This window comes from Heterocephalus glaber, unplaced genomic scaffold, assembly GCF_053883595.1.
Source record: "Heterocephalus glaber isolate CG9 unplaced genomic scaffold, H.glaber_assembly_v1.0 deba00000331, whole genome shotgun sequence".
NCBI classification, from domain to species: domain Eukaryota; kingdom Metazoa; phylum Chordata; class Mammalia; order Rodentia; family Bathyergidae; genus Heterocephalus; species Heterocephalus glaber.
This window is the reverse complement of record NW_028258142.1, coordinates 1917981-1938692: the sequence shown is the minus strand read 5'-3', so window position 1 is coordinate 1938692 and position 20712 is coordinate 1917981.

Genomic DNA, 20712 nt, shown 5'->3' with positions numbered 1-20712 from the left:
CCATATGGTGGCTTTATTCTTCCTATACTTGCAGAGACCAGTGAACAAGTTAAATCTGCTGATTTTGAGATGCTGCAGCCAGTCTGTGACCAAGTTTTTATTGGTTAATAGCAAAATGAGAAATATAAGAACAAAAATCTTTAAGTGCTTTTTGATCATTTTGGAAGATGGTGATAGTAGATCATATTTTGTGTTTTGAGTCTGTTAATGTTTTTAATTGACAGATTTAAAAAGCTGGTGCATCAATATCAATCTTGTTTAGTTTTGCTTGTTTGTGATATCCAAAAATTGAGAAGCATAGATATTAACTAAATCCTTCATTGCTGATAATTATTTTTGTCTCTTTTAACTCTTTTGTAAACTGTTAATAAAAAGCACTAGAAAAGTTGGACTTCATTTAATTTAAAAGTATAAAGTGTGTATAGCAGTGTATTAAACTGCAAAATGCACTCTAAAATTACATGAATACTTATAAGGATGTGTTGTTAAAACTTTATTTTCAAATCAAAGTTTAAAATGAGCCACTGAAGAGCTCCCAGTAAAGTTTTCCCACTCTTAACCTCTGTTTCTCCTAGAATTCATTCTTCGATTTTAGAGAACATGAACTTGCATTTTGGATATCTATTAGGTTTGGGAGTTACATCTCTTCCCCCTATATTATTTTGGAGGTCTTCCACCGAGATTACTGCTTGGAGGAAAATAGAAATTCAAAGTATCATGGAAAGAAGGGAGGGGGAGAACATATGGTTGACAGCAAGAATCACTCTAGACAGCATCCAACTTATATTGGTGTATAGGTGGAGCTGCCTGGAGCCATCCGACCTACAGCACCCCTTTCCAGGCCTCCCAGCCAGGAGCAGAATGGTGAGGGGCAGAACCATCTGCAGCACCACCCCAACCAACCCCTCCCCTCTGCCTTCTGGTTGCGCCTATACCTGGATCCACACACCAGAGGCACAGGGGGTCATAAAGGCCATTGTCCTGAGCTCCAGAGATAGAGCAGAAGTGAACAACAGAAAGAGGGTCTCTATCAGACTCTTTGGTGAAAATAGAAGCCCACTGGAAAAATGAAGAGAATCTCTGCAATAAAGGCACACCAGAACACTGTAGTTGGAGACCTAGCCAGAGACCTAGGTAGTGAGGACCCCCAGGCACACCCACCAGCCTCCAGCTTGGTGGTGGGGGCGCCTGCAACAACAGCACCACCCCCTAGCCTCTTGGCTATACAGCTACTTGGATGCACACTGCAGAGGCACAGGGGGGCATAAAGGCCATTGTCCTGAGTTCAGAAGTGAACAACAGAGAGAGGGCCTCTCTCAGGCTCCCTGATGAAAACTGAAGCCCACTGGAAAAGTGAAGAGAATCTCTGCAATAAAGGCACACCGGACCACTGTGCTTGGTAAGTTGGAGGGATCATCACCTCCCATCGGAACCTGGACTATCTTCAGGGGAAGGGCAGCTGGAACCTGCAATAGAACCTGGCAGAGTTCAACCCTGCAGGAGGACAGGGAGCTCAACTTGGGACTTGCAGCCAGAAATCTGCCTGAATCTCACAAGTCTGTGACTGGCTTAATGTGACTCATTGACTTATAACTGCACGCTGCTCCCCACGTTGTCCATTGTGATAGCAGAGACATATCCTGAAGGAGGCCCTTCACTTTTATCTTTTATTTATTTTCAAAGTTACCACTATTTTTTTGCTCTTATTTTTAATTTTTTTCTTCTTTGCTACTCTTCTAAAATTTTTATTTTTCTCTTTTCTTTTCTTTTCTCTTTTCTTTCTCTATCTCTCTGCCTCACTCTGTTGCTGTCCCGGATTGTTCTTCATCTCCCTTTGTGTTCCTGTTCTGACCCTAATTTGTATTTCTTCTTTATCTTTCTTTTCTTCTCTTTCCTTCTCTGGCCTGTGCCCTCTGGCCTCACTGCTAACCTTTCCCTATCCTTCTACTTACCTATTCCTCCCTCCCCAACTCCTTCTAACTCCTCCTCCTGAAGGGTAAAGGTGCTATACTGAAGAGTTTATTCACTATAACCACATGTTGGGTTGGTCATTGATTTTGATTTAATTCACACAGTTAAAGACGATAGATTAATAATGACCACAAATTGTCATTTTCTAAGAAGTACTTGATGCTATTGTGTTGCTGATTGTATCGCTTGGGCTAGGGTGTTGTGATTGACCTAATCAGTTGTCCTTCTTGGTATAATGAAAATGAGACAGCCTCAGAGCCATTAGAGACTCAAAACCTAAAGGCCAGCTATATCTGGAAGACACCTCTGAAAAGCAACCATTCCATAAGTGTTCTAAATACATCAACAGAGATATTTACACAACTTCAAAGTATCAACCCAGGAATTAAACCAAGGACAGTACCAAAAACAAAAAAGAGAAAACATTTAAGTAAGGCACAAACTCAGACTTCCACCAGACAAAAGGCAAATTCTAGGGAAACGAGGTTGGAAAGTCTGATAATCAACCACCTGAACACCCTGAACTGATTGCATAGGAGGTAACAAAATAGATGAACGAGGCTCTAGAAAAATTCAAAAGAGAAATAATTTCCCAGTTAACTACAGAGATGGTGAGCAGAGTGAAAGACATGATTAGAGGCTCTAGAACAGAAACAGATAAAAAAATAAATGACCTCAGAAACATGCTGGAGGCCATGAATGCCCAACATAAGAAAGAAATGGAATCCATGAAACAGATTCAAACAGATATACAGAAGATTAAAAACTCCACTGAAAGCATGCAGAGCAGATTAACAGAATGTGAAGATAGAATATCAGATGTAGAAGACAAGATTGCAGTTAGGAACCATGAAAATAGAGATCTCTTCAAAATATTAAGGGACCATGAGAAATCAATCCAGCAGCTGCTAGATGATGCCAAGAAAAATAACATAAGACTGATAGGAGTCCATGAAAAAAACAGGACAAAGTACAATTGACATTAAAAAAACTGTTCACAGAAGTAATAGTAGAAAAGTTCCCAGACAGAGGTGGAGAATAGCACAAACAGATAAGTGAGGCATATAGAACACCAACTAGCCATGATCAAAAAAAATCTACACCTAGACATATAACAGTCAAGATTCCAGAAACCCGATTCCTGGCTCAGAGGAAAGGGCTTTTGGGCCACCTTCTGTCCCACTGCTCCTAGCCTAGAAGAAGGAGCTTCCGGGCCACCATCCATCCCGCCACTCTCAGACCAGAGGAAAGGGCTTTGGGGCTGCCAACCATCCCACCACTACCAGTCTAGAGGAAGGGTCTTCTAGGCCACCATCCCTACTGCCACTCCCTGCCCCTGTCCCAACTCTCCCAGCTCAGAGGAGGTGAGCCACATGGGCACAAACAGCACACCCACTAACCCCTCAGTCAAAATGAGAAAACACATAAATAATTCTCAAAACCAGACTTCTAGATCACCTACAACAACCCCAAAGGGAAATGAGATGGAAAACTCTGATACTCAACCACCTGGACCCACTGAACTGGTAACAAAAGGGGAAATGGAAAAAATGAAATCAGAAATCATTTCTCAGATAATAGCAGAGATTGTGCTAATACTGCAAGAAATGATTAATAAATCTAGAGAGGACCTGAGGAACATGATGGAATCCCATCATAGGAAACAAATGGAATCCATAAAACAGATGCAAATAAATTTCCAGAACATGAAAAACTCCACTGAAAGTCTACACAGCAGAATGAGCCAATGCGAGGACAGAATTTCAGATATAGAAGATAAGATTGCAATTAATGACCAGGAAAAGAAAAGCTGCTTCAAAATTATAAGGGAACATGAGAAATCAATCCAGCAGCTGCTAGATGATGCAAAGAAGAATAACATAAGACTGATTGGAGTCAATGAAGAAACAGGAGAGAGTGCAGATGACATAAAAAATATCTTCACAGAAGTGATGGCAAAAAACTTCCCAAGCAGAGGAAAAGAACTTGACATACAGATAAGTGAGGCATATAGGACTCCAAATAGCCTTGATCAAAAAAAAAAAAACTACACATAGGCATATAATTGTTAAGATTCCAGAAACACAACAGTAGAACAAAGTTCTACAAGCAGTTAGAGAAAAGAAACAAATTACCTACAAAGGAAAGCCCATCAGAATCACAGCAGACTTCTCAACACAAACCATCAAGGCAAGAAGAGCTTGGAGTGACATATTCCAAGCCCTAAAAGAAAACAGTCTCCAACCCAGATTGATGTACCCTGCAAAACTATCTTTCCAAATGGATGGAGAAATAAGATACTTTCATGACAAAGAGCACCTTAGGAACTTTGTGAATACCAAACCAGCACTCCAAAGAATTTTACACAATATCCTAGGAACAGACACTGAGGATCACAACCCCAGGAAGCAAAGCAGAATGAACCCATCTGGCATGACAAGAAATTACATGTAAAGAGGGAGAACCCAACAAAAAGAAAAAGTCATGGCAATAACAAGTCAATACGTTTCAGTTATAACCATCAATGTTAATGATCTCAATTCACCAATCAAAAGAAATAGACTGGCAGAATGGGTCAAGAATCAAAATCCAACAATATGTTGCATACAAGAAACACACAATTCAAAAGGAAACTCACAGACTGAAAATTAAAGGGTGGAAAACAATACTCCATGTGACAGGAAGCCAAAAAAAAAGCAGGAGTAGCTATCCTTTCTGCAGATCAAGTAGATTTCAAACCAACACTGATTAAGAGAGACAAAGAAGGACACCACATCCTTGTAAAGGGAACAATCCAAGAGGAAGAGATGATAATCATTAATATCTATGCACCAAACACTAGTGCACCCAACTATATAAAACAAATACTAATGGACATGAAAAGTCATATATGCACTAATACAATTGTAGTGGGGGACCTCAACATCCCACTGTCACAAATAAATAGATCAACTAGACAAAAAATAAGTAATGAAATACTAGAACTTACTCGAACTGTTGAACAAATGAACTTAACAGATGTTTACAGAGTCTTCTACCCCACAAAATCAGAATACACATTCTTCTCAGCTGCACGTGGATCATTCTCAAAAATAGACCACATACTTCCACATAGAACATGTTTAATTAAGTAAATGCAAAGGAACTGAAGTTATCCCCTGTATATTATCAGACCATAGTGTGATGAAATTGGAGATCCATAGCAAAAGAAACTCAAAAAATTTCATAAACATGTGGAAATTGAACAACACACTTCTGAATAACCAATGGGTCACAGAGGAAATTAAAGAAGAAATCAGACAGTTCCTTCAATTAAATGACAATGACAATATAACATATCAGAATCTATGGGATACAATGAAAGGAGTCTTACGAGGGAAATTCATAGCAGTGAATATGCATATTAGGAAAACAGAACAAGCCCAATTAAACAACCTGATGCTGAACCTCAAGCTTCTAGAAAAAGAAGAGCAGGACAACCCCAAAGCTCATGCAAGGGAGGAAATTATAAAGATCAGAGAAGAAATCAATGCAATGGAGACCGAGAGAACAATTCAAAAAATTCAATGAAGCCAAGAGTTGGTTCTTCAAAAGAATCAACAAAATTGAGAAGCCCTTAGCCAACCTTACCAGAAAAAGGAAAGAAAAGGCCCAAATTCATGTAATTAGGAATGAAAAGGGTGAAATCACAGCAGACCCAGCAGAAACCCAGAGGATCATCAATACCTACTTCCAGAACCTATACATCAATAAGATAGAAACACAAGAGAAATGGACAGATCCCTAGATACATATGAATTACCAAAGTTGAATGAAGAAGACCTAAAAATTCTAAACAACCCAATATCAACCAATGAAATTGAAAACATAATTAAAAGCTTATCAACTAAGGAAAGCCCGGGCCCTGATGGTTTCACTGCTGAATTCTACAAGACATTTAGAGAGGAACTACTGCCACTACTGTTTAAATTCTTCAATGAAATTAAAAGGGACGCAATACTCCCAAATTCATTCCTGGAAGCAAGTATCACCTTGATCCCCAAAGCAGAGAAAGACCCAACTGAAAAGGAGAACTATAGGCCAATCTCACTAATGAACATAGATGCAAAAATCCTTGATAAGATACTGGCAAATAGAATGCAGAAGATCATCAAGAAGATCATACACCCTGATCAAGTGGAATTAATCCCAAGGATGTAGGGATGGTTCAACATAAGTAAATCAATCAATGTAATACACTATATCAATAGAGACAAGGACGAGAACCATATGATCATCTCCATAGACACAGAAAAAGCATTTGACAAAATCCAACATGCATTTATGATAAAAACCCTACAAAAAATTGAAATAGATGGTCTCTACCTCAAACTGATAAAACTATCTATGAAAAACCAACAGCCAATATCATACTAAATGGTCAAAAACAGAAATCCTTCACACTAAACTCAGGAACAAGACAAGAATGTCCACTATCACCATTCTTGTTCAATATAGTTTTGGAAACATTAGCCACAGCAATTAGACAAGAGAAGGAAATAAAAGGAATAAAGAGAGGAAATGAAGAAGTCAAATTGTCATTATTTGCAGATGACATGATACTGTACATAGAAAGCCCCAAGAACTCCACCAAAAGTCTTCTAGACTTAATAACCAAATTCAGTCAAGTAGCTGCTTACAAGGTCAACACACAAAAATCAATAGCTTTCCTCTACACCAATGACAGACTCACTGAGAGAGAAATAGGACAAATAATTCCTTTCACAATAGCATCCAAAAAATTGAAATGCCTAGGAATCAACCTAACAAAAGAAATCAAAGACCTCTTCTCTGAAAACTATGGCACTCTGAAAAGAGAGATTGAAGATGATAACAGAAAATGGACAGACATCCCCTGTTCCTGGGTAGGAAGGATTAATATAGTGAAAATGGCCATACTTCCAAAACTGCTCTATAGATTTAATGCAATTCCAATCGAGATCCCAGCAGCATAATTCATGGACCTTGAGAAAACAATCCAGAAATTCATTTGGAACAAGAAAAGACCCAGAACAGCAAAAGCAATTCTGGGTAACAGAGACATGGCAGGGGGTATCACAATCCCCAACCTGCAACTATACTACAAAGCTACTGTGATTAAAAAAAAAAAAAAGCATGGTACTGGCAAAGAAACAGACCTGAGGACCAGTGGAACAGATTAGAAGATGCAGAAACAACACCAGACACACTCAGCCATCTCATCCTTGATAAAGGAGCCAAACACCCTGGCTGGAGGAAAGATAGCCTCTTTAATAAATGGTGCTGGAAAAATTGGGTTTCAACTTGCCAAAGGTTAAAACTAGACCTATATCTCTCGCCATGCACTAAACTAAAATCAAAATGGATTAAAGATCTAAATATTAAAATAGAAACTCTGAAACAGTTGGAACAGAGGTTAGGTAGAACTCTTGAAGACATCGGTGTAGGAAAAGATTTTATGAACAAAACCTCAGTTTCCCATGAACTAGCACAAACAATCAACAAGTGGGATCTCTTCTTATTAAAAGGCTTCTGCACAGCAAGAGAAACCACCAACAGTGAGAAGAGACAACCCACCATGTGGGAAAAAATCTTCACCTGCTTCTCCTCAGACAAAGGTCTACTATCTCGAATCTATAAAGAACTTAAAAAGATCAGACCTCCCAAATTTAAAGACCCAATCCAAAAATGGGCATCTGAAATGCACAGACATTTCTCAGACAAGGCAGTAGAAAAAGCAAATAAATACATAAAAAAATGTTCAACATCACTGGTCATTCGAGAGAAGCAAATGAAAACAACACTGAGATTCCACCTCACTCCAGAAGAATGGCTACTATCATGAAATCAACCAGTAACAAATGCTGGCTGGGCTGTGGGGAAAGAGGAACCCTGTTCCACTGCTGGTGGGAGTGTAGACTGGTGCAACCACTGTGGAAATAAGTATGGAGATACCTCAAAGAAGTAGGACTGGAAGTCCTGTTTGATCCTGCTATTCCACTGCTGGAATCATTCTTTGGATCTTCCCCAAAGAATTAAAGGAATCATAGCACAGTGATGTATGTGCACCCATGTTCATAGCAGCACAGTTTGTCATAGCTAAAACTTGGAAACAGCCCAAATGCCCATCAACTGAAGACTGGATAAAGAAAATGTGGGGTTTTTAAAATAAAATGGAGTACTACTCAGCCATAAAAAATGAGAAATTAGAGACATTTATAGCTAAGTGGATGTACATTGAGGTGATACTCTTAAGTGAAATAAATAGGACACACATGTATAAATACTGAATAGTTTCTCTGGTGTGAGAAACTGAAAGTGTAAATAAGGACTAAATGTATAATAGGTAATGTGAAATAGGAAGAAAAGGGGCAAAGGAGAAGGGGAAGTGGGAAGGGTAGGGGAAAGGAAAGAAAGGAATGGAATTAATATGAGAAAATGGAAAAATAGGAACAAAATCTTTGTAAATAGGGAGGAATGGAGGGGTTGAAGGGAGGGCTGGGCAAGGGTGAAAAATAAGAACCAAGAGAAATTATGTAAAGGTGCAAATTTCCAATGATGAATGTCATTATATTACATACCTAAAATGTACCAATGATTAGAATGAATAACCAATAATGCAAAATAGGAAGAAAAGGTCCAAAGGGGTAGGGGTATTGGGAGGGGCAGGAGGAAGGAAAGAAGGGAAAGGAAAAATGCAGAGAAATGGAAAAAATGGAAATAAAGTCTTTGTAAATAGGGAAGGGTGGAGGGGGTGAAGGGAGGGCTAGGAATGGGGAAAAAATAAGAACCAAGATGCATCATGTAAAGGTACAAGTTCCCAATGAGAAATGTAAATGTATTGTATACCTAAAATGTACCAATAAAAGAATTTTTTAAAAAAATCAAAACTAATGAAGAGAGACAAAGATGGTCACTACATCCTTGTGAAGGGAACAATCCAAGAGGAAGAGATGAGAATCCTAAATATATATGCACCAAATACGAATGCCCCCAACTATACAAAACAAATATTAATGGACATGAAAAATCAAATAAGCACTAATGCAATTGTAGTGGGGGACTTCAATGCCCCACTATCACAAATAGACAGATCATCTAGACCAAAAATTAACAAACAAAATTTTAGAACTGAACCAAGCTATTGAAAAAATGGACTTAATAGGAGTTTACTGAGTATTCCATCCCACAAAATCAGAATACACATTCTTTTCAGCTGCACAGGGGTCATTCTCCAAAATAGACCACATGCTAGCTGAAAGGACGTGTCTAAGTAAACGTAAAAGAATTGAAGTTACCCCATGCATACTATCAGACCATAGTGCGGTAAAATTGAAGGTCAATAACATAAGAAACTGTAACACTCCCACAAACACATGGAAATTGAATGACACCCTCCTGAACAACCAATGGGTCACGGAGGAAATTAAAAAATAAATTAGACAGTTTCTACAAGTGAATGATAATGCCAGTACAACATATAGGAATCTATGAGACACAATGAAAGCAGTTCTACATGGGAAATTTATATCAATGAATGCCCATATTAGGAAAATAGAACTCAGATAAATAACCTAATGCAGAACCTCAAGCTCCTAGAAAAAGAAGAGCATAACAATCCCAAAGCTCATACAAGAGAGGAAATTGTAAAGATCAGAGCAGAAATCAATGCAATGGAAACTAAGAGAACGATACAAAAAATTAATGCATCAAAGAGTTGGTTTTTTGAAAGAACAAATAAAATCGATAAACCTTTAGTGAAACTTATCAAAAAAAGGAAAGAAAAGGCTCAAATCCATGCAATTAAGAATAAAAAAGGTGAAGTCACAACAGACCAGGCAGAAATCCAGAGGATCAATACCTACTTTGAGGACCTGTCCTCAATTAAAATGGAAAACACAGAAGAAATGAACAGATTCCTAGATATATAAAAATTGCAGAAGTTAAATGAAGAAGATATAGAAATTCTAAACACCCCAATTACAATCAGTGAAAACGTAATAAAAAATTTACCAACAAAGAAAAGCCCAGGTCCTGATGGGCTCACTGATGAATTCTACAAGACATTTAAAAAAGAACTATTGCCGTTACTCTTTAAAATCATCAAGGAAATTGAAAGGGAAGCAAGGCTTCCAAATTCATTCCTGGAAGCAAGTTTTACTTTGATTCCAAAACCAGGGAAAGACCCAACCCAAAAAGAAACCTACAGACCAATCTCCCTAATGAATATAGATGCAAAAATCCTCAACAAGATACTGGCAAACAGAATAGAGTGGGTCATCAAGAAGATCATACATCCTGACCAAGTCAGATTTATCCCAGGGATGCAAGGATGGGTCAACATTTGTAAATCCATAAATGTAATACACTATATTAACAGAGTCAAGGACAAAAACCATATGATCATTTCAATAGATGCAGAAAAGGCATTCAACAAAATCCAACACCCATTCATGATATAAACACTACAGAAAATTGGAATAGAAGGTCTTTATCTCAACCTGATTAAGGCAATTTATGAAAAACCAATAGCCAACATCATACTAAATGGTCAAAAACTGAAAACTTTCATGCTAAAAACAGGAACAACACAAGGATGCCCACTGTTGCCACTCCTGTTTAATATAGTTCTGGAAACATTAGCTGCAGCAATTAGAAAAGAGAAAGAAATAAAAGGAATAAAGATAGGAAAGGAAGAAGTTAAACTGTCATTATTTGCTGATATGATACTTTACATACAGACCCAAAAATCTCAGTCAAAAGACTTCTAGAACTAATTGACAGATTCAGTAGAGTAGCTGGATATAAGGTCAACACTCAAAAAACAATAGTCTTCTTATATACAAATAGCAGACTCACTGAGAGAGAAATTTGGGAAAAAATTCTTTTTACAATAGCATCCAAAGAAATGAAATATCTAGGAATCAACCTCACAAAGGAAGCAAAAGACCTCTACACTGAACACCACAGCACTCTAAAAAAGGATATGGAGGAGAATATAAGAAAATGGAAAGACATCCCTTGTTCCTGGGTAGGAAAAACCAATATAATGAAAATGGCCATACTTCCAAAACTACTATATAGATTTAATGTAATTCTGATTGAAATTCCAACAATATACTTCATAGAACTAGAGAAAATAATCCAAAAACTCATTTGGAAATAGAAGAGACCTAGAATGGCCAAAGCAATTCTATGCAACAGAGACATGGCTGGGGGTATCACAATCCCCAACTTGTAGCTATACTACAAAGCTACTGTGATAAAAAACAATATGGTACTGGCCAAGAAACAGACCAGAGGATCAATGGAATAGATTAGAGGATGCAGAAACAACTTCAGACATACTCAGCCACCTCATCTTTGACAAAGGAGCCAACCACCCTCATTGGAGGAAAAATAGCCTATTTAATAAACGGTGTTGGAAAAAGTGGATTTCATCCTGCCAGAGATTGAAACTAGACCCATAACTATCACCATGCACTAAACTAAGAACAAAGTGGATTAAAGATCTAAATATTAAGAAAGAAACACTAAACTTGCTGGAAGATAAATTAGGTAGAACCCTTGAAGACATTGGCATAGGAAAAGACTTTATGAACAAAACCTCAGTAGCACAAGAACTAGCAGAAAGAATCAACAACTGGGATCTCACCTTATTGAAAAGCTTCTGCACTGAAAGAGAAACCACCAACAGAGCTAAGAGACAACCTGCAACGTGGGAAAAAAATTTTGTAGCTGTACCTCAGACAAAGGTCTGGTATCTAGAATGCATAAAGAATTGAAAAACATCAGACCCCCCAAATTCAAAGACCCAATTCAAAAATGGGCATCTGAAATGAACAAACATTTCGCAGACAAAGAAATAAATGCAGCAAATAAACATATGAAAAAATGTTCAACCTCACTGGTCATTCAAGAGATGCGGATGAAAACAACACTGAGATTCCACCTCACCCCAGAAAGAATGGTATCTATCAAGCAATCAACAAATAACAAATGCTGGCAGGGGTGTGGAGAGAAAGGAACCCTTCTCCATTGTTGGTGGGAGTGCAGACTGGTGCAACCACTGTGGAAATCAGTATGGAGATACCTCAAAGAACTAGGGCTAGAGGTCTCATTTGACCCAGCTATAACCCTACTGGGGATCTTCCCCCAAAGAATTAAAAGAATCATACCACAGTGATATATGTGCACCCATGTTTATAGCGGCACAGTTTGTAATAGTTAAATCTTGGAAACAGCCCAAGTGCCTATCAACTGGAAACTGGATAAAGATGTGTTTTTTTAATAAAATGGAGTAGTTCTCAGCCATAAAGAATGAGAAACTAGAGACATTTATAGCTAAATGGATGCATATTGAGGCCATACTCTTAAGTGAAATAAAAAGGACAAACGTGTAAATACCGAATAGTTTCTTTAGTGTGAGAAACTGAAAGTGTAAATAAGGATTAAAATGATTAAAATGAAAAATTGATAATTTGAAATAGGAAAAGGTCCAAAGGTGTCAGGTTGGTGGGAGGGAAAGGGGAAAGAAAAGACGGGAAAGGGAAAATTATGAGAAAAGGAAAAAAATGGAAATTAAATCTATGTAAATAGGGAAGGGTGTAGGGGGTGAAGGGCGCACAGGTAATGGGGAAAAAAATAAGAACCAAGATACATCATGTACAGGTACAAGCACCCAATGATAAATGTAAACGTATTGTATACCTAAAATGTACCAATAAAAGAATTTTTTTAAAAAAATGAGTCACTGATGAATAGACAATATTCACTATCTGTCCTATATTTTGTTAAAAAATGATATAAAAGAAAAGATTAGAGAAAAGTAGATAAAACTACATGATCCATGTGTCTTGAAAGCACATGAATTTAGTTCAGTACAGAATTCTCCACAGTTACAAATCAAGTAGTAGTTTTAAGATATCTCTGCTGGAAACTACAACATATTTTCTTTTCTAATGCTCTTAAAGATTAAAAAGAAAAACAAACATGTGACTTTCAACAGTAAGTCTGAATCTCATGAAGCAGTCAGCTCAAACAATCAGTTCAATGAAGGGAGGGCAGGGGAATGGGGAAAAAATAAGAAACAAAATATATCATGTAAACGTACAAAATCCCAATGATGAATGTATCTGTATTGTATACCTAAAATGTACCAATAAAGTTAATAAAAAAAAAAAAACAATCAGTTCGAATTCCCTGAGAACTAAAGTCAGGCCGTGGAACTAATCCGGATCTTACCTTCCACAAGTCAGATTGTAGCCCATGAACTAGTCTGGCAGGGAGTCCCTAAGTCATGCTCAACTCCTGGAGTTGCTGGTCTGTCTCCACTATCTACCCTGAATAAGGAATTATTTAGTACATGTAAATAGTGCTGAACAGTGTCATTTCACTACTGCATTGTCAAGCTAACTTCTTCATTTCTATTTGTGAGAAACACTGAAAATGTAGTGTTTGGCAGAGCATGAAAGACTGCAGGAGAAGTAGTAGGAAATGAAAAGATACTTAACATGTTGACAATGCTGTTATAGTTCATTCTTCGCCATTTGTAGGAAATAGAGTTTATTTGATTAATCAGAATTATGGAGAGTTACACATATATGTGGATGGATGACAGTTGTTCAAAGGTATTTGGCATTATAGATGTTGAGTTGTCTATCCAGCGAAACACCACAGATGTAAAGCTGTGATTACTATAGATGAGGTACCAGAAATGAAGGTTACTGAGTATGTGTGATCTTCTGGTGTTCATAGCGTAAGCACTGGGAAAATGAAACATTTAGAGAATGTCAGGTGGTAGATTTCCAGCTGGCATGACCACAATTGGCAATAGAGGTGTACCATTAGTGTAAAACTAGCCACAATAGAAACCAAGCATCCAAACTAAATCCTTTGGGGCACCAAACCTTTTAGAAAAATCCTCTTGTTATAGGCTTCTCAGTGAATTCAGAGCTGCTACTAGTAGCAGCATCAGATAGCAGGTAGTGCTTCCAAGTTGGAAGTAAATATAGTTCACATGATCACATCAGTTGGGGCAGAAAAGCACTGGACAAAATCCAACACATTCAGGATAAGAACTCTTAGAAAGTAAGGAACAGAGAAGAACTCCTTCAACTTAATGAAGAATATATGCCTCAAAACCCTACAGTTTTCATAATTCTTAATGGTGAAGACCTAAATGCTTTCTCCTAATCAAGGGAACAAATCAAGGATGCCCCATCCCACAACTCCTATTCAGCATTGCAGCAGAAGTGCTCACAAGTCCGATAAGATGAGAAAAAGAGACAAAGATTTGAGAGAAAGAAGTGAAACTGTCAGTTTACAGATAACATACATGTCTGTGTAGATATTCCCAAAGAATAAAAAAAAGAGCTCCCAATAGGCAAAAATGACAAGATGACAAAATGTGAGGTGAATGTGTGAAAATCCCTTTTTAATGTATATAGCTATGAGCAATTGGAAATTGAAACTCTAAAAGCATTACCATTCACAATAGCTCAAAATATAAAATACTTAGGTAGAAAACTAACGAGATGTATACAGCACTTGTATGTTAACAACCATAAACACTAATGAAAGAAATCCAAGATTTAAATAAAGTGGAGATATATTGCCTGTCTGAACACTGGCAGTTTCAGTATTGGCAAGATGTCAATTCTTCTACAAATCCAACACAGTCCTGATCAAAATCTTACTACACTGTTTTATACAAATCAGTAAACTGATTCTAAAATTTATATGGAAAGGTAAAACATCTAGAAAAGTCATGCAAATATTAAAGACAAAGTTGGAAAACTCAAAATATCTTGTAATAAAACTAAAAATCAAAACTGGAATGTTGACCAGAGAATAGATATAGATCAATGAAACAGATAGACACACCAACAGCAAATCTACACAAATTATTCAACTCATTTTTGATCAAGGAGTAATGTCAATTTCATGGAGAAAGGGTAGTACTTTCCACAAATGGTACTGGAACAATTGGACATTAGTACAAAAACCTGGACACAGACATTATACCTGACATGAAAATTTACTCTAAATACATAAAGCAAAAGTATAAAACTCCTAGAAGAAAATATTTTAAAAATGTACTAACCTTAACTTTGGTATGAGTTTTACATACAACACAAAGAGCACAATCCATGAATAAAAATATGGTTAAACTGGCCTTTACTAAAATTTAAACCTTCTTCTCCTTAAAATATATTTTCAAAAAGGAAAAAAGACAATCCAAAAACATGAAGAGAACATTTGAAAAACACTTATCTGACAAAGGTTTTTATTCAAAATGTACAGAGAACTCCTAAAATTCATCAGTAGAAAAAAAATCCAATTTAAAAATGAACAAAAGCTCTGGAGAGACACCTAGCCAAAGAAGATGTACAAACATCAAGTAAGCATATAAAAAGATGCTCAACATAATTTTTCATTAGGGAAATGCAAGTTAAAATTTAAAAAAATTATTACTCCACATCCATTAGAATGTTTAAAATTCAAAACTATTGACAGTGCAGTGCTAGGAAAATTTGGAACAGTAACTTCATTGTAGCAGGGAATGCAAACTGGCGGGGCCAATCCAGAAGTCAGCTTAGCAGTTCCTTACAAAGCTAAACATAGCCTTCACAAATGATCCAGGGAAGGTGTTCTTTGGTATTTATTCAACTGACCTGAAAACTTAATGTTCACACAAAAAATATGACAGAAGGATGTTTATAGTAACCTTTTAACAATTGTCAAGAATTAGAAGGAACCTAAATAACTTTCAGTATGGAAATATACAAACCATCTTGCATCCATTCAATGGAATATTATTTAGTGCTCAATGTCTGGAATGAAGTAGTGATGATGGTTATATAACCTTAACAATATACCAAAAGCTACTGAATTGTATATGTTAAGTGCATCTTTTAAAAAGTGAGCTACCAAACCACACAAAGACACAGATGAATCTTAAATGTATACAACTAAGTAAACAAAGCCAGAATAAAAAGGCTATATACTGCATGGTTTCATTTGTATGGCATTCTGGAAAAGGCAGAAGCATTGCCATGGTCAGCCACCCAGTAGTTCTTGGGACCCTGCAGGATGGAGTAGGTGAAGCACAGGCAGAGTGAGGGGGTAGTTATGGTGATGAAACTATTTTGTAAAATGCTGTAATGACAGATGCATGGCACCATGCACATGTCAAAATCCACAGAAGAATCCAGTAAGAGAGCAAACTCTAGGCACAGTTTTAAAAATTATTTAGAATGTAGAACAATCCAGGATGGAATGCAGGCAATGACAGAAGAATGTTCCTGTCCCACAAACACAAGACACAGCCTCTCCAAAGGGAGGGGCCAAGGTGCTGATCTCAGGAACTAGGGAAAGAGATAAAGGCAGGGAACTGGGGATGTTCTCTGTGATCTAGCTGACAAGGCCATTTCATGGAAGTACAGGTTAGGGTTCTGAGCCACTGTCCACTATAGAAGAACTGAACAATGATGGCAGTGAATGAGCAGGGATTGTGGGGGCCAGGGTTCTCATTGCTGGGGAGAGAGGATACAGAGAAGCAAGGCACAAGGGCATCAGCACAAACTCATACTTAGATAATAAACATGATGTAGATATGTTTTGGGATACTTCAGTATGTGCATATGTGCTTGTTTCTTTGCTATCAGGTGAGAGGACCCAGAAGCAACAAGGACATAGCAACAACAAGCCCATCTGGCACCTGGATCTTGGATTCTAATTCCATTTTCCCATACAGTCAACTGGGGGGCTGTAACTATGTAGCTGACTCTAAGATTGGGTCAGGAAATACACAAGATGAGCCTGGAGCATCCTGCGGGACCAGAAAGTGACAGGAGTCCCACACACACAATACACACATACACATACACATACACACACACACACACACACACAAAACCAATAGAAAGGGCTTCCAAGGAAAAAAGCTGGAACATTGTGAGCAAAAAATAAAGTACCATTAGATTATAGACAAATGTATAAGATAAATTTTCATAAATCCATACCAATATAAATGGTTAAGGCATGTGAAAAGAATAGACAAATCCCCCAAATAGAATTGCAAGTTATCTACATGAGTGCCTCATAGATCAAGGAAGAGAGCATAACCCTTAGTCTTGAGGTGTAAGAGTCCTAGGTGGGGTTGGCTTTGCAGTGGAGACACCCATCAGATGCACCTCAGCCAGGTGACCAAGGCAATGTCACCACTCACAAGTCAGGTTGATGGAGAGGACTTTGATCCCATGTGATGAGAAAAACACTTCGCCTTTGCAGTCTTCTGGTCCAAAACTCATACCCAGTTGCTGAAGTCCTCCTCAAAACTGTCAAAGTCACCAAAAACAAGGAAAATCTAAGAATCAGTTACAGCCAAGAAGAGTCTGAGGAGAAAAGATGACTAAATGTAATAGACTTTCCTGGATTAGGCCCTGGTAAAGAAAAAAACTTTAGGGGGAAACTAAAAACCCTGCACAGATTATGGAGTTTGGTTAATAATACACACCAGTGTTGGGCTTCTTATACAGTATTAGTAAATTATTACACCATAATAATGTAAGATGTTAGCAATATGGATAGCTGAGTATGAGGTATGTGGGAACTCTGAATAATCTACATGTTTTATTGTGTAAATCTAAAAGTTCTCTAAAATTAGTTTAATCAAAATTTTATCAAGCATTCATTCTATGAAAATACTAAATGGACATATTAATAAAAATGTGTGAGGAGAGAAATATGAATGAGGGGAAAAATTTGTGTATACTGTGCTTTAATAAAATATGTGAAGAGGTTGATAAATGAGGGAAAAACTTGTGGTTTTGTGCTTAATTCCTTTTAAAAAATAAAATGGTGAGAGCTGCCCCAGTGCCAAGGAGGTGAGCCACACCTGTGCCAGCAGCACTCTCCCCACACCATCCCCCACTGAAATGAGAAGACAGGTAAACAGGCCTCAAAACCAGACTTCCAGAGCAGCTGAAGCAATCCTAAAGGGAAACAAGATGAAACAATCTCATACTCAACCACCTGGACTCCCTGAACAAGCAACAAAAGGGGATGTTGAAAAAATGAAATCAGAACTAATTTCTCAGATAACAACAGAGATTGTGCCCATAGTGCAAGACATGATTAATAAATCTAGAGAGAACACAGATTAAAACAATAGAGGAGCTGAGGAGCAAGACAGAATTCCAACATAGGAAACAAATAGAATCCATAAAACAGATGCAAACCGATTTCCAGGAGATTAAAAACTCCTTTGAAAGTTTACACAACAGAATGAGCCACTGTGAGGACAGAATTTCAGATATAGAAGATAACATTGAAAGTAGTGGCCAGGAAAAGATAAATTTCTTTAAAATAGTAAGAAACCATAAGAAATCAATCCAGCAGCTGCTAGATGATGCAAAGAAGAATAACATAAAACTAATCAGAGTCAATGAAGAAACAAGAGAGAGTGTAAATGACATAAAAAAACTGTTCACAGAAGTGATGGAAGAAAATTTCCCAAGCAAGGGAAAAGAACTTGACATACAGATATATATGAGGCATATAGGAATCCAACCAGCCTTGATAAAAAGAAAATCTACACATACGCATATAATAGTTAAGATTCCAGAAACCTAACAGAAGAACAAAATTCTACAAGCAGTTATAGAAAAGAAACAAATCACACACAAAGGAAAGCCCATCAGAATCACAGCAGACTTCTCAACACAAACCCTCAAGGCAAGAAGATTGTGGAGTGATGTATTTCAAACCCTAAAGGAAAACAGCCTCCAACCAAGATTGAGGTACACTGCAAAACTATCTTTCCAAATGGATGGAGAAATAAGATACTTTCATGACAAAGAGCACCTTAGGAACTTCATGAATACCAAACCAGCACTCCAAAAAATTTTAGACAATATCCTAGGAAAAGACAATGAGGATCACAACCCCAGAAAGTCCAGTGGAATGAATCCATTGGACAAGACAAGAAATTAAATGCAAAGGAGAAGAATCCAACAAAAACAAAAAGTCATGACAATGATAAGTCAATACATGTCAGTTATAACCATCAATATTAATGGTCTCAATTCACCATCCAAAAGAAACAGACTGGCAGAATGGGTCAAGAAGCAAGATCACACAATATGCTGCATACAAGAAACACACTTAATTCAAAAAGAAACTCATAGACTGAAAACTAAAGGGTGAAAAAGAATACTCCATCTGATAAGACCCCCCAAAAAAGCAGGAGTAGATATCCTCTTTGCAGATCAAGTGGATTTCAAACCAACACTGATTGAGAGAGACAAAGAAGGACACTACATCCCTGTAAAGGGAAAAACCCAAGAGGAAGAGATTACAATCATTAATATATATGCACCAAACACTAGTGCGCCCAACTATAGAAAACAAATACTAATGGACATGAAACATGAAATAAGCACTAATAGAATAGAATAGTAGTGGGGGACCTCAATATCCCACTGTCATAAATAGATAGGTCATCTAGACAAAAAAATAAGTAATGAAATACTAGAACTCAATCAAACTCTTGAACAAATGAACTTCACAGATGTTTACAGTGTTCAACCCAACAAAATCAGAATACACATTCTTTACAGCTGCACACAGGTCATTCACCAAGATAGACCACATATTTGCTCATAGAACATGTTCAAGTAACTGTAAAGGAATTGAAGTTATCCCCTGTATATTATCAGATCATAGTGCAATGAAATTGGAGATCAACAGCAAAAGAAACTGCAAGAATGTCAGAAACACATGGATATTGAAAGACACAATTCTGAATAACCAATGGGTCAGAGAGGAAATTAAAGAAGAAATCAGACAGTTCCTTCAATTAAATGACAATGACAATACAACATATTGGAATCTATGGGACACAATGAAAGCAGTCTTATGAGGGAAATTCATAGCAGTGTATACTCATATTATTGAATGAGCCCAATTAAACAACCAGATGCTGGAACTCAAGCTTCTAGAAAAAGAAGAGAAGGACAAACCCAAAGCACATACAAGGGAGGAAATTATAAAGATCAGGGCCAAACTCAGTGCAATGGAGACAAAGAGAACAAGACCAAAAATCAATGAAGCCAAGAGTTGATTCTTCTAAAGAATAAACAAAATTGACAAACCCTTAGCCAACCTTATCAAAAAAAGAAAAGAAAGGAAAGAAAAGGCCTAAATCCATGCAATTAGGAATGAAAAAGATGAAATGACAACAGACCCAGCAGAAATCCAGAGGATCATCAATACCTACTTCCAGAACCTATACGCAAAGAAGATGGAAAATACAGAAATGGACAGATTCCTAGATATGTATGAACTACCAAAGTTGAATGAAGAAGACCTAAAAATTCTAAACAACCCAATATCAATCAATGAAATTGAAAATGTAATTAAAAACGTACCAAGTAAGAAAAGCCTGGGTCTGGATGGTTTCACTGCTGAATTCTACAAGACATTCAGAGAAGAACTCTTGCCACTATTGTTTAAACTCTTCAATGAAATTGAAAGAAAAGCAATACTCCCAAATTCATTCCTAGAAGCAAGCATCACCTTGATGCCCACAGCAAAGAAGGACCCAAGAGAAAAAGAGAACTATAGGCCAATCTCACTAATGAACATAGGTGCAGAAATCCATAATAACATACTGGCAAATAAAATGCAGAAGATCATCAAGAATATCATACACCCTGA